At 47.2% G+C, this 15,291-nt stretch overlaps 1 protein-coding gene across 1 annotated transcript in view; it reads right to left on the bottom strand.

Moving 5' to 3' along the window:
* The window catches only part of TMEM229A (transmembrane protein 229A), a 42,448-nt gene extending 32,053 nt beyond the window's left edge, over window positions 1–10,395 (bottom strand). The window contains exon 1 of the mRNA XM_032954315.2: window positions 9,604–10,395. The gene's annotated coding sequence lies outside the window, so the exon portion shown is untranslated. The remainder of the gene's footprint in view (window positions 1–9,603) is intronic.
* Window positions 10,396–15,291: the final 4,896 nt, after the last annotated feature.

The following is a 15,291-nucleotide window of genomic DNA, read 5'->3' as shown; positions in this document are numbered from 1 at the left end:
CTGGAGTGGCCTAGCCAATCTCCAGACCTTAATCCCATAGAAAATATGTGGAGGGAGCTGAAGGTTCGAGTTGCCAAACGTCAGCCTCGAAACCTTAATGACTTGGAGAAGATCTGCAAAGAGGAGTGGGACAAAATCCCTCCTGAGATGTGTGCAAACCTGGTGGCCAACTACAAGAAACGTCTGACCTCTGTGATTGCCAACAAGGGTTTTGTCACCAAGTACTAATCATGTTTTGCAGAGGGGTCAAATACTTATTTCCCTCATTAAAATACAAATCAATTTATAACATTTTGACATGCGTTTTTCTGGATGTTTCTGTTGTTATTCTGTCTCTCACTGTTCAAATAAACTTACCATTAAAATTATAGACTGATCATGTCTTTGTCAGTGTGCAAACGTATACAATCAGCAGGAGATCAAATACTTTTTTCCCTCGCTGTACAAACACAGAGACAATTTCAACCGAGAAGATGGATTCTGGCTTAGCAATCATTGGAAGGATTTGATAAACCATTTCGGGTCTTAATTGATTGTTCACGCTTACGGTGGCTTTCAAACCGCATCCATTATTTTCGTCTCCCCCCTCCTCTTTTCCACACATAGATGGACTCGTCCATCTGAATAACTGCCAAATCATTCTCCGTGGTGCTAACGTTAAAAAAGCCACCAATTTTTTCAAAATATCTTGCTGTGGTTTTCACACCTGATGATGATGATTGCTTGTGTTGCAGTCGAAACGTCGTGAGAATTTTATTGTTTTATATTTTTATTATTTTATTGTTTCCCTTCTACGTGGTGACTTTACCGAAAGAAGCAAGAATATAAAGCGATCGTTGATTGTAGTCTCGTGGTAGTGCCTTACGCTGATGCTTCCTAAGCCAGCCGAGCAGCGTTTCAGAAAATATCAAGTGAGAAACTAAGCCGTGCTTACAGTGCTGGCATGCAAAAAAAACACAACGCCTAAATGACTTCAGTGTGTTCTAAAATAAGGTTTTACTGGATAGTTAAATAAATAAGCAACTGGCATCCAGTAATGATATGCTAATCCTTCATCCGCATTTTCTCCACATTTGCCCATTGGTGCATGGAGTGAGAGTCAGTCGTGCCGAGGTTGCCAGGTCAGGCAGGGCACGTGTCTGTGGCCTGGCAGTGGGGTCAGGTTGCGGGCAACAGAGGGTTGCTGCCAGGCAGCCAGTGAGAACGCATGGGAGAGAGTATGAGTGAGATTCAGAGAGAGTGAGATTCAGAGAGAGTGTGAGTGAGATTCAGAGAGAGTGAGATTCAGAGAGAGTGAGATTCAGAGAGAGTGTGAGTGACATTCAGAGAGAGTGAGATTCAGAGAGAGTGTGAGTGACATTCAGAGTGAGTGTGAGTGAGATTTAGAGAGAGTGTGAGATTCAGAGAGAGTGAGATTCAGAGAGAGTGTGAGTGAGATTCAGAGAGAGTGTGAGTGAGATTCAGAGAGAGTGAGATTCAGAGAGAGTGTGAGTGAGATTCAGAGTGAGTGTGAGTGAGATTCAGAGAGAGTGTGAGATTCAGAGAGAGTGAAATTCAGAGAGAGTGTGAGTGAGATTCAGAGAGAGTGAGATTCAGAGAGTCTGTGAGTGACATTCAGAGAGAGTGTGAGTGAGATTCAGAGTCAGTGTGAGTGAGATTCAGAGTGAGTGTGAGATTCACAGTGAGTGTGAGTGAGATTCAGAGTGAGTGCGAGTGAGATTCAGAGTGAGTGTGAGTGAGATTCAGAGTGAGTGTCAGTGAGATTCAGAGAGAGTGTGAGTGAGATTCAGAGAGGGTGTGAGTGAGATTCAGAGAGAGTGTGAGTGAGATTCAGAGAGAGTGTGAGTGAGATTCAGAGTGAGTGAGATTCAGAGTGAGTATGAGTGAGATTCAGAGAGAGTGTGAGTGACATTCAGAGTGAGTGTGAGTGAGATTCAGAGAGAGTGTGAGATTCAGAGAGAGTGAGATTCAGAGAGAGTGTGAGTGAGATTCAGAGAGAGTGAGATTCAGAGAGAGTGTGAGTGACATTCAGAGTGAGTGTGAGTGAGATTCAGAGAGAGTGTGAGTGAGATTCAGAGAGAGTGAGATTCAGAGAGAGTGTGAGTGAGATTCAGAGAGAGTGTGAGTGAGATTCAGAGAGAGTGTGAGTGAGATTCAGAGAGAGTGTGAGTGAGATTCAGAGAGAGTGTGAGTGAGATTCACAGAGAGAGTGAGTGAAATTCAGAGTCAGTGTGAGTGAGATTCAGAGTGAGTGTGAGATTCACAGTGAGTGTGAGTGAGATTCAGAGTGAGTGCGAGTGAGATTCAGAGTGAGTGTGAGTGAGATTCAGAGTGAGTGTCAGTGAGATTCAGAGAGAGTGTGAGTGAGATTCAGAGAGGGTGTGAGTGAGATTCAGAGAGAGTGTGAGTGAGATTCAGAGTGAGTGTGAGTGAGATTCAGAGTGAGTGTGAGATTCTCAGTGAGTGTGAGTGAGATTCAGAGTGAGTGCGAGTGAGATTCAGAGTGAGTGTGAGTGAGATTCAGAGTGAGTGTCAGTGAGATTCAGAGAGAGTGTGAGTGAGATTCAGAGAGGGTGTGAGTGAGATTCAGAGAGAGTGTGAGTGAGATTCAGAGAGGGTGTGAGTGAGATTCAGAGAGAGTGTGAGTGAGATTCAGAGAGAGTGTGAGTGAGATTCAGAGTGAGTGAGATTCAGAGTGAGTATGAGTGAGATTCAGAGAGAGTGTGGGTGACATTCAGAGTGAGTGTGAGTGAGATTCAGAGAGAGTGTGAGATTCAGAGAGAGTGAGATTCAGAGAGAGTGTGAGTGAGATTCAGAGAGAGTGAGATTCAGAGAGAGTGTGAGTGACATTCAGAGTGAGTGTGAGTGAGATTCAGAGAGAGTGTGAGTGACATTCAGAGAGAGTGAGATTCAGAGAGAGTGTGAGTGAGATTCAGAGAGAGTGTGAGTGAGATTCAGAGAGTGTATGAGTGAGATTCAGAGAGAGTGTGAGTGAGATTCAGAGAGAGTGTGAGTGAGAATCAGAGAGAGTGTGAGTGAGATTCAGAGAGAGTGTGAGTGAGATTCAGAGAGAGTGTGAGTGAGATTCAGAGTCAGTGTGAGTGAGATTCAGAGTGAGTGTGAGATTCTCAGTGAGTGTGAGTGAGATTCAGAGTGAGTGCGAGTGAGATTCAGAGTGAGTGTGAGTGAGATTCAGAGTGAGTGTCAGTGAGATTCAGAGAGAGTGTGAGTGAGATTCAGAGAGGGTGTGAGTGAGATTCAGAGAGAGTGTGAGTGAGATTCAGAGAGGGTGTGAGTGAGATTCAGAGAGAGTGTGAGTGAGATTCAGAGAGAGTGTGAGTGAGATTCAGAGTGAGTGAGATTCAGAGTGAGTATGAGTGAGATTCAGAGAGAGTGTGGGTGACATTCAGAGTGAGTGTGAGTGAGATTCAGAGAGAGTGTGAGATTCAGAGAGAGTGAGATTCAGAGAGAGTGTGAGTGAGATTCAGAGAGAGTGAGATTCAGAGAGAGTGTGAGTGACATTCAGAGTGAGTGTGAGTGAGATTCAGAGAGAGTGTGAGTGAGATTCAGAGAGAGTGAGATTCAGAGAGAGTGTGAGTGAGATTCAGAGAGAGTGTGAGTGAGATTCAGAGAGTGTATGAGTGAGATTCAGAGAGAGTGTGAGTAAGATTCAGAGAGAGTGTGAGTGAGAATCAGAGAGAGTGTGAGTGAGATTCAGAGAGAGTGTGAGTGAGATTCAGAGAGAGTGTGAGTGAGATTCAGAGAGAGAGTGAGTGAAATTCAGAGTCAGTGTGAGTGAGATTCAGAGTGAGTGTGAGATTCACAGTGAGTGTGAGTGAGATTCAGAGTGAGTGCGAGTGAGATTCAGAGTGAGTGAGATTCAGAGAGAGAGTGAGTGAAATTCAGAGTCAGTGTGAGTGAGATTCAGAGTGAGTGTGAGATTCACAGTGAGTGTGAGTGAGATTCAGAGTGAGTGCGAGTGAGATTCAGAGTGAGTGAGATTCAGAGTGAGTGTCAGTGAGATTCAGAGAGAGTGTGAGTGAGATTCAGAGAGGGTGTGAGTGAGATTCAGAGAGAGTGTGAGTGAGATTCAGAGTCAGTGTGAGTGAGATTCAGAGTGAGTGTGAGATTCACAGTGAGTGTGAGTGAGATTCAGAGTGAGTGCGAGTGAGATTCAGAGTGAGTGTGAGTGAGATTCAGAGTGAGTGTCAGTGAGATTCAGAGAGAGTGTGAGTGAGATTCAGAGAGGGTGTGAGTGAGATTCAGAGAGAGTGTGAGTGACATTCAGAGAGAGAGTGAGTGAAATTCAGAGTCAGTGTGAGTGAGATTCAGAGTGAGTGTGAGATTCACAGTGAGTGTGAGTGAGATTCAGAGTGAGTGCGAGTGAGATTCAGAGTGAGTGAGATTCAGAGTGAGTGTCAGTGAGATTCAGAGAGAGTGTGAGTGAGATTCAGAGAGGGTGTGAGTGAGATTCAGAGAGAGTGTGAGTGAGATTCAGAGTCAGTGTGAGTGAGATTCAGAGTGAGTGTGAGATTCACAGTGAGTGTGAGTGAGATTCAGAGTGAGTGCGAGTGAGATTCAGAGTGAGTGTGAGTGAGATTCAGAGTGAGTGTCAGTGAGATTCAGAGAGAGTGTGAGTGAGATTCAGAGAGGGTGTGAGTGAGATTCAGAGAGAGTGTGAGTGACATTCAGAGAGAGAGTGAGTGAAATTCAGAGTCAGTGTGAGTGAGATTCAGAGTGAGTGTGAGATTCACAGTGAGTGTGAGTGAGATTCAGAGTGAGTGCGAGTGAGATTCAGAGTGAGTGAGATTCAGAGTGAGTGTCAGTGAGATTCAGAGAGAGTGTGAGTGAGATTCAGAGAGGGTGTGAGTGAGATTCAGAGAGAGTGTGAGTGAGATTCAGAGTCAGTGTGAGTGAGATTCAGAGTGAGTGTGAGATTCACAGTGAGTGTGAGTGAGATTCAGAGTGAGTGCGAGTGAGATTCAGAGTGAGTGTGAGTGAGATTCAGAGTGAGTGTCAGTGAGATTCAGAGAGAGTGTGAGTGAGATTCAGAGAGGGTGTGAGTGAGATTCAGAGAGAGTGTGAGTGAGATTCAGAGAGGGTGTGAGTGAGATTCATAGTGAGTGTGAGTGAGATTCAGAGAGAGTGTGAGTGAGATTCAGAGAGTGTGAGTGAGATTCAGAGAGGCTGTGAGTGAGATTCAGAGTGAGTGTAAGTGAGATTCAGAGAGGGTGTGAGGGAGTGTGAGTATGAGAGTGTGAGAGAGTGTGAGGGAGTGTGAGTGAGAGTGTGAGGGAGTGTGAGGGAGTGTGACTAGGAAAGTGTGAGGGAGTGTGAGTATGAGAGTGTGAGGGAGTGTGAGGGAGTGTGAGGATGAGAGTGTGAGGGAGTGTGAGGGAGTGTGAGGGAGTGTGACTACGAAAGTGTGAGGGAGTGTGTAGGAGTGTATGAGAGTGTGAGTATGAGAGTGTGAGTATGAGAGTGTGAAGGAGTGTGAGGGAGTGTGAGTATGAGAGTGTGAGGGAGTGTGAGGATGAGAGTGTGATGGAGTGTGAGTATGAGAGTGTGAAGGAGTGTGAGTATGAGAGTGTGAGGGAGTGTGAGGGAGTGTATGAGAGTGTGAAGGAGTGTGTAAAGCGGTGGTGCAGGGCTAAGCGCGCTGCTATACGAACTTGCCTAGCCAGGTTCGTCCCGCTCTTGGCCAACACCGGTGACGATTATCTGAACCGGTCCTGGACTTCCTCTAGGTCGCCTCAGCCTAAAATAAGTACCTGGTGTGGTGTGCAAACATCGCCAGACAAAGGCGGACGGGCGCGGTGTTGACCACCCACCCCCTCGTGTGCCGTGCCGGCCTTCGTAGGTGCTCGCTAATAGCACTTGCCCCACAAATCTTGGTGGTGGTGGCGTGGGGGGTGGTGGTGGCGTGGGGGGTGGTGGCGTGGGGGGGTGGTGGTGGTGGCGTGGGGGGGTGGTGGTGGTGGCGTGGGGGGGTGGTGGTGGTGGCGTGGGGGGGTGGTGGCGTGGAGGGTGGTGGTGGCGTGGGGGGTGATGGTGGTGGCGTGGGGGGTGGTGGTGGTGGTGGCGTGGGGGGTGATGGAGATCGTTGTCTTTGTGTGTGTTACTTCCCCGCTCGATCACGAGGGGGCGCGCTTGAGCCACGGTTGCGTCTGGAACTTGATAGCCACTTGCCAATAGTTTGTTTGCATGATCACCACACGCACTGTGTGTGCTTTATGCAGACTTTGATTCTTTGCTAAAGGTTTCTGTTTGGTGTTTGAACATCTTAACACCTTCCGTTTTATTGACACGAATGTGTAAAACCTATTCTTGTTGTTCCATACTTACCAATAGTGTCGTACCAATTCAAAAAAACTGTTCACGGGGAAATATTTATTTACATTTCATTCTTATCAGGCCCCATGGTATAAACAAGTCCAGTCTCCAACTCGTATCCACTCTCCCTGGCCCATCTCTATTTGTGCAAAGAGTGGGAAGGGCCATTGCCCAACCACGTCATCGATTACAAAAATTTCCTTTCAAGGCCACAGTGTAAATTGACGAAGCGTGTTTGAGTGATTTTTGTTGGGTTTGGCCAGTGCGCCACCGGCCAACGCAGTAGCGTAACGAGCGTGGGACAGGGCACTCACCCACCCATCCCACGGTGGGCAAAGCCACGAGTTGGGGCCCTCCTTGACAACCGCCATGAGATATGTTTTCAACGGGTGTCAGAGAACGGATAACTTATTTAAAACGCGACTTATGCAAATACCTAATGATGCGATTGGGCAAGACGAGCCGCGATATACAATAGCCTCTAGGTGCGACCGTGCGAGACGAATCAAATATTAGGGGGGCCCCACCTGATCGATCGCCGCACCCTCTGAGCTATAAACGTAGCCACGACGCCACTAAGAGTCACCAACATCGATTCATTCAACTGCGTCTGTTCAGTGAATGGTCACAAACGGGCTTTCACATCTTACTATTGTGCGAAAAGCTTGGCTGACTTGGCGTATATGGGGATTAGCACTACAAGTACCAGCGGCGTAACAAGGGTTCCCTTATCCATAATACTGTAATCCTATATAAAACTAGACCCTAAAATTACTAGGGCAACATACGTGTGGTGGAGATCGATGTGGCGTGGCCAACATACAACAAAAATCGAATGATTAATTTGATATTGTGCACGTTCATACAAATTGCATCTCATGCTCGCTGAGTAGGCACCACAGACAGGAACCGGAAGGGTGCCAGCCGCTGAGCTATCAATAACAAATCCTCTGCAGCTCTCTGTATAGGGTTTAATATGTCTTCAGCCCATGAGTGAGTGTTTATTATACATGTGGCAGGAAACCGGAGCACCCAGAGAGAAAACTCACGCGTGCGAGGGGGTAACGCTCTATCCCGTACAAAAGGTACAAACGTTATCAAAGCCACTCTTTTCTGTACTGCATTCTACTGGCAAGCCAAGGTATTGTAAGCTCGATTCCCACAGCGTTCTGGACTGTTCCCGCCTGAGATTAAACACCGGACACATGCGTTTTTAAAATGCGAGTGATAACAATATCATTCGCAGTTATGTCAATTATTTACCCTGGAAAGCATCACTGAGTCCCAAGACTGTTTATTTTTCATGAGAGTCCTGCATTGGGGCGTTTGATCGAGTCTACAGCGATGTTGATCGTGCCGATTATTTACCCAGGTTTTTTTATGAGTTCTGCCGGCTATGATGACACGTGGTTCATAAACATTGGCATTTACAAAAAATGGAACACGTGGATAAGAGGACGAACTGTACCTTGGGTTAATAGTATAATTTTGACTGTTAAGAAAAGTATGAAAATAATAATTTACAGCTGTCGGGCGCATTTCACCAGTAGATCCCATGGGCCGTGTAATTTGAAAGCAGGAAATAAATAGAATCTGCAGGGTATACGACCAGCACTCGGGGCTGAAGGCCAATTTAAAGAGGCGAGTTTCACGTCACACGCAACTCGAACGACTCTGTCTTATTCGCAAAGGCAAAGCGCCGTTCCATAGTCTGAGAGCTGCACTGGTAAAGGGGTGATCACCCCAAGAACGGAGCCTTGACCTCGGAGGACTGAGAAGAAGGCGATCCGAAGATCTCGGGGCCCTCTTTGGAGTCGAAAAATGGATCCGTTTCTTCAGATATCGTGGAGCGAACCCACTGAGAGCCTTGTAGGTCAGCAGCAGCATCGTATAGTCCACTCGATACTTGACTGGTAGCCAATGCAGGGGCAAAGAGAGCAGAGGTGTGATGAGATAATGCCCCACGGTAAATGATTATTACGATGTGGCAACCAAGAACTGCTATTTTCAACTATTATTTTATTTACCAGGTAGGTAAGGCCCACTGAGCTTTGTAGCTCTTATTTAGAAGCCACCTGGCCACAATTGATAAAGCTCAACGACGTGGCTTATCGTCACGTGGAAATGTACAGCAGCCACAGTCTCTAAAGGCGTGCTTCTAAACGTGAAGGGAAAAACCGGAGGACTCGGAGAAAAATCCACGCGACCATGGGGGGAAGAGACACCGCAAACTCCAAATATACTGCAGCAGGCGTCAGGGTTGGGATCGAACCCACGACCTCCTATATCCCAGGCAAGGTAGTTAACATCTCCTAGCCACCGTGATGATGAGAGAGAGACGCAAACTACAAATATACAGCAGGCGTCAGGGTCGAAATCGAACCCACGACCTCCTGTATGCCAGGCGAGGTAGTTAACATCTCGCCATCAAGGTGCCCGCAAAGACGGGACGTGTCATAGAGGATGGAAACCATGCGATGAAATCAGCGCGTGTGCATGCGGTTGGCGGAGTTGCGACATCGCAGAATTACGAGCGATCGCGGCGGCTTTTGGTAAGTAGGCCTTCATCCAGCAGTGGATGGACCATGGCTCGATGGTGGTGATGATGGCGATGATGATTTACCGTAGGAAAATAACTCAGCGAGTCTCAAGACCCCCCCCCCTCTCCCTTTTTTAAAGGGTTCTACCGCATTGGGATGTATAGCCGCTTGCGTTACCGTAATGGTTGGTTTCATGTGGCAGGAAACCAGAGTTCCCTGGGAAAAAGAGAGCCTCACCACGCACTTTGCCCTTGATGATTGCACAGTTTTACACTGCGAGACAGAAACGAGGAACATGTGACTAGAAATAAACTAGCCTTTCCAGACTGTTGGGGCAAGTGCTGTTAGCGAGCACCTATGAAGGCTGGCACGGCACACGAGGAGGTGGGTGGCCAACACCACATTTGTCACCCTAGTGGCCATGTTTACACCCCGCACCAGGTACTCACTTGAGGCTGAGTCGACCTAGGGGAGGCCCAGAACCGATTCAGGTAATCGCCACTGGTATTGGCCGTGAGCAGGAATCGAACTTGGGTAGCCGGTTTCGTGGCGCAGTGCGCTAACCGCTACACCACTGCTCTCCGCTTAGGCACGCACGCACACAACCGAATAGCGTGTGTTATATAACATACGTTATTTTCTTTGAACCTATCTGCGTGGCTTTACCGAAAGACCCCAAGAATCTGAATGCCTGTTAGTCACGAAAGCTTTAAGTCAAGATTTACACTACCTTTGCAGTTGAGCGACTTTGGATCTTCATCGCAGGTGGCAGGCAGCAGCACGGAGGGCTTCCAGGACCAGAGGCAGTCCGTTGAGACTCCACGAACGCCGTGAACATTTGAAGACACGGCGAAGGCTGACAGACACCCTCGCTTGGCACACGTCCTTGTCACGAGGGTCGCCGGATACCGGCGAAAACTGGCAGCAGCCCTAGACGGTTGTGATGCAACCAACCTCTCTTGTCTTATGTACCACGTGTTTTTTTAAATATATGTAGTATAAACATTACAATATCACGTGTGAAGTACATTCCATCTTTTGACAAGCCGAGCTCGCAAGACTTTCCTGGATCCCAGAGTGCCGATAGTGTTAAGGAACGCATGGCGTGTTGACACGGGCTCCCGCGTGTTGGTGGTGTTGTTGTTGTTGTATAGCCCGCTAGGCGCGGGGAATGATGGCTCGATTCGTAACCCACGACTCGAAACGCCGTACGGCGCGCGGCTCACTCTTTAAGGTGGCCAACGAAAATCCCACAAAATCGAATTAAAAAAAAATACGCACAAACACACGCGCGCACAGACCGAAACACGCAATCCATCCTGTTTGTACAGTCTCGTGCTGTGCGTGTGCGTGATCCTGTGTTTATAATGCGCGTGTTTATGTGTGTCCCCCCAATAGTCTGTTCAAGGCTATCCGGGGAATCTTTGTCTTTGTTTACGTGTCGACTCAGCTTGAAACGAGTAACCTGGTGCGTTGTGTAAACATCGTCACTGGGGAGACAAAGGCGGTCGAGAGTGGTGCTGGCCACCCCACCCCCTTGTGTGCCGTGCCCAGGCTTCATCGGTGCTCGCTAACAGCACTTGCCCCAACAGTAGGTTAAAGGCTGTATGGGGGACATTTGTCTTTGTGTGTACGTGTGTTGGCTGAAAGGAGGTCACGGGACAGACCCAGGTGCGACGGGTTGACTGACTGAGAAGACTGACAGATGCACCACATGTCCCGTGACCTGCCAGGGAGCCTTCCGACACTTCAGATGGCCTCAAGCTTTCAGTTTCATTCATTTGATATAGCCCTGTGAGCTATTCGGCTCTTGAATCGGGTGCAACCGCAACAAACAAAAAACAAAAACATGAACGAGAAAACATCTTAAAGTGACTATGTGTGACTGTGCAAAACAGAAAATCCAGGGAAAAAACATCAAAATATTCCTGAAATAGCACCGTACACCAACGCTGTGTGCAAAAATCCCAGTGGGATGTAAGTCAAACAACAACAACCACAAGACAACTTAGATTAAGGCCATCAGTCTAACTCCGTACGACAACAAACAAACGTGCCAGGCTAGGTGCACCTAGCCTGGCACACGTGCCGTGATGACGTCTGTTATGTTACGAGTCCCCGCATGTACTCGTGACAAAGGGGTGATGCAGCGGTTTAGCACTGCACTACGAACCCGGCAAATCCAAGTGTTCCTACCCCGCTCACGACCAAATAGCAAGTGGCCAATAACACAAACGGATCCTCTTATAGGTCGAGTACCTGGTGCGGTGTGTAAACAGCAGGCGATGGGGAGACAAAGGCGGCCCGGGGCGTGCTGCTTGGCCATACCAACCCCGTCTTGCGCCGGCTCACCAACAACACTTGCCGCTGCAAACTGTGCAGGCTACACGGGGGAACTTTGTATACTGTACTGTGTTTTATGAAAGTAATATATGGGTGTGATTGGTATGTACGTGGGGCGTGGTAGTGTAGTGGTTAGCGCACGCCGTGACGAACCCGGTTGACCAGGGTTCGATTCTCGCTCACTGGGCCACCACCGGTGACGTTTATCTGAATCGCTCCTATGCCTCCCCTAGGTCGACTCAGCCTCAAATGAGTACCTGGTGCGGTGTGTAAAAAAATCATCGCCACTGGGGAGACAAAGGCGGCCGGGCGTGGTGCTGGACACCCACCTGCCCGTGTGCTGTGCCGGCCTTTATAGGTGCTCGCTAACAGCACTTGCTCTAACAGTCTGTTAAGGCTACGCAAGGGGATATTTGTCTTTGTTGGCTTCAGGCCGTTGCGGACAGAGAAGGCTTCGTTTTATTCTTGCAATTAATAAGATGCAAAGATTAATTAATTTCACTGTACTCTGAGTCCCAAAGTTTTTGAACCTTACAATGACAATTGTTTAAAAAAATACACGGTGAGCAAAATTTTATTCAAATTGTGCTATCGACGGCGCATCAGGGGATAAAAGTATAGATTCGGATCTGTCTCAAAGAGCATTGAGAGAATGGCCCGCGGAAGCGGCTACCACAGAACTACCTCTTGAGGTGCCTTCGCGTGAATTTTTGTCCGCAAAGTAGTACTTTGCCACCTTCCCTGCCACAGAGAGACTCAACATAAATGATTTACTGTATGTGCTATGAATATGGACCATTGCTCGAAACGTTGCCTATTATATTAATATATGTTTTTAAGGCAATACTATTTTAATTTTGCTTGTGCCAACCCAGAAGCTTCACCTGTAACAGAGAGTTTGTCGAATGATAATGAAACATATACGGGTAGTCCCCGAATTACGATGGTCCCCGACTTACGATATTTCGATCTTACGATGGCGATAGCGATAGTGACAAAATTGTAAAATATTTTTCATTTCGCGCGGCAGGCAAACGCAGCAGCGTACTACAAGGTACGATAATGTAACTTGATCATCGCCATCCTCCTCTTCCGACAACTAAGTTAATGTAGCCATCAACAATCTAACATCGTTCAAGTTATGCAGACGACGGACAGAATCTTGGTGAGTACAGTAGAATATGATACGTTACGATACGTTCAATGCATGTATGATACGTAGCTTTAGCGATTTCATTTTAGGTTTAACACGATACGATACATACCTTCAATCCATGTTAAAAGTTTTTTTTTTATATAGCAGATAGGATTGTTTCCTGAAAAAACTTTCTATGAAAATGCAGTTCATATAGGTAGGCTAAGAATTTACCTTGTTTTTTACTCTAAATTTTACTGGTCAATACAGTATTGTAATTAATAAATACATACAGTATATAGTTTATACAGTACGGTACTGTAAATTGCTCTGTTTTGCTAAATTGTCACCATTCTTTAAGACTCCTGGGTAGGCTAGGCCATTTTTGACTTACGATGTTTTCGACTTACGATGGGGTTATCGTAACGCATCTCCATTGTAAGTCGGGAACTACCTGTATACTCTATTTTTTTTGCTGGAATATAGCCAAATTGATTTTGAAAAGTGAAATTGTGTTTTTTGTGTGCAGTCATTGTTGACCGGGGTCAGACCATCAACTCACTGCACTTGAGAATCCTGGATAATCATAGGCGGCTGAAACTTGGATTTAACCCCAGCATCTGACCTGAGCCGCCTTGCCACCTCGCATAATATTAATATTACACCGAGGTATTGTTAGTCGTTTTGGTAAATCTTCACACAACTTTCAGTTGATGTCAGATAATAATAAAAAGTTGCGTTTTTTATCAAAGAAAGTATCTTCTCTGAGTCTTGGGTGTTTTGCTTCATGTTGGAGGCGAAACTGTAATAACCCCGATAAAATACACCGTGCTTACGAGAGAGGATAACACTTAAATATCCACACAGCTAGTTCCAATTAACTTACCGTACAGGACTGCCATCTGGAAATCTGGCAATGCCCATCGAGGCTGACAGTTTCACAAAACGTCCTGCGCGATCCACCGATCCTCGCCCACATTGACAATGGGTATTGGTTCAGCCCATGCTCTGACTTGCTCACGCCACTGCTGACTGACTGCAGGGCCTCCGCTAGAGGGAGGCGCACAGAGCCACCACCCTCTTGAGCGGTGCGTGCTTCATTGAAAGGCCACCGGGCCACTGGCGGTCCCCGGTGGCTTTTAGCGTGGCCCCTGACGTGCGGTCCTCCACAATACACAGCTGTCTAAATACCCCCCATCATCATCGTGCTGTCAATTACCCAATGGTTTCTGTGTGGCGGCACTCCACACTGATGATGTCTTATCCGCGAAAGTGCCCCCCCCCCACTCCTCTGAAAATTAGTGAAGAACGCTGCTCTAGAGGCCTACTCTTCCACGCTCGCTGCCCAGACGTCTTGGAAGAGGTTGGGAGTACACGCGCTTTACCCCACCACACGTGACCTGCAGATCGACTAACTGTGGTGAGCCCCATGTATACTTTTCGGTGGGTAGACGCAGGGAAAGTGACGGGGAGGGTGGGGCTGGAGGGGTTTGGGATTTTAAGAATGTTTCCCGATTGTTTCAATTGCCACAACGGGACATCGGATCGAACCGGTGACCTTTTGATGTTGGGGAGTCCAGTGTGCTTCGCCATTACAGCGGAGCATCAGCATCCCATTATCAACCCCCTTTACCACAAGCTCGAGTAAATGGCCTTAAACACAAACAGCTGCGTACCACAAAATAGAGAGTGGGGCAGCAGCATTCCCGAAGCGACACGCACAGGAGGGGGGAGGACGGAGTGTTGCACGGTTGTTGACAAGGAGAATTTGCGCAAAATATCCTCCGACACCCCCTGTATAAAACAAATAATGGAATATTCCACCGCTAAATGCCAACATATGCGTGGACTCGTTCAAGCGGTTATCCTATTCCCACGGATTATAAGACGCTCTGGGAGGAAAGTTTTAAAACGCACCCCAAAGCGTTGTGTCCTGTGCCAATAATATTATACAAATCTGATCTCACACACAACACCGACTTATAACACGCACCCACATCTATTAAAATACAGGGGGAGGTGGGGTAGGCTTCGTCCTTTAATCTGTAGAATACGATGCTCACCAGCCGTGGAAATAATATTTACATGGTTACAGAATTCACTGTTGATGAAGGCTCGAATGTATGTATGTTGAACTTGTTTCGCACCGTAGGAGACCCTAAAGGAGGCTGTAGCTCTGGTTTAGGTGAATCAGTTTCAAAGACAATGTGAATATCGTCTTTTTATTATCATCATCAAAGCAAGTTTTTGCTTGCATGTTTGTATCCCATCATGATATGGGACGGGCGACATCTTCGCAGCATCTTATGCTGTGTGCTCTGAAGAAGGGCTATTGCCTGAAACGTCACGTTTTATTTATTTTCTTTTTAAGGCTACAGTGTTGTTATTGACCAACGAGTCAAGCTGTTGTTAATTGTGCTTGTGCACCACTGCCGTTGCATCACCACCACCACCAAACAACTAGTTTAATTCAGTGCACTATCTTCATTTGGATCCAGTAATTCAAGGTGAATGTGCCAAGAGCCCTAGGCCGGTCACGCTGAGATCCTGGGGTTCCGAGCCAGGCAGTCGCCTGTAATGAAACTTCACGAGGTGAGACGTTAAGAGACCTGCATGATGTAGAGTAGTCTCTTTTAATAAAAACATTTTTGAGCGGTTAAGTTGCAGCGAGTCGATGATTTCAGCCCGGACACCAAAAATCGCTGCACACAAACCCCCTCCCCCCCACAGAAATTTCGCTTTCTGCAATTCAAGTTGGCTACGTTGCAGCTCTGGGAATAAACAAAATCGGGGTTAGATTTTGACACAGCAGACAGTTACTCGGTGGTAGAGCGGGTGGGAAAGTGTTTCTCCGTTCTGTGTGTGTGGACCAGAGATATACTTTAATCCGTTTAAGGAATGCATCTCAGAGATGGCTCTGTGATATCCCATTCTGCGGGC

The sequence above is a fragment of the Petromyzon marinus genome, chromosome 14, assembly GCF_048934315.1.
Source record: "Petromyzon marinus isolate PM22_M1 ecotype Great Lakes invasive population chromosome 14, UKy_Petmar_22M1.pri1.0, whole genome shotgun sequence".
Classification (NCBI taxonomy): Eukaryota; Metazoa; Chordata; class Hyperoartia; order Petromyzontiformes; family Petromyzontidae; genus Petromyzon; species Petromyzon marinus.
Note: the sequence above shows the minus strand (reverse complement) of the source record. Positions and strands in the feature narration are given on the sequence as shown.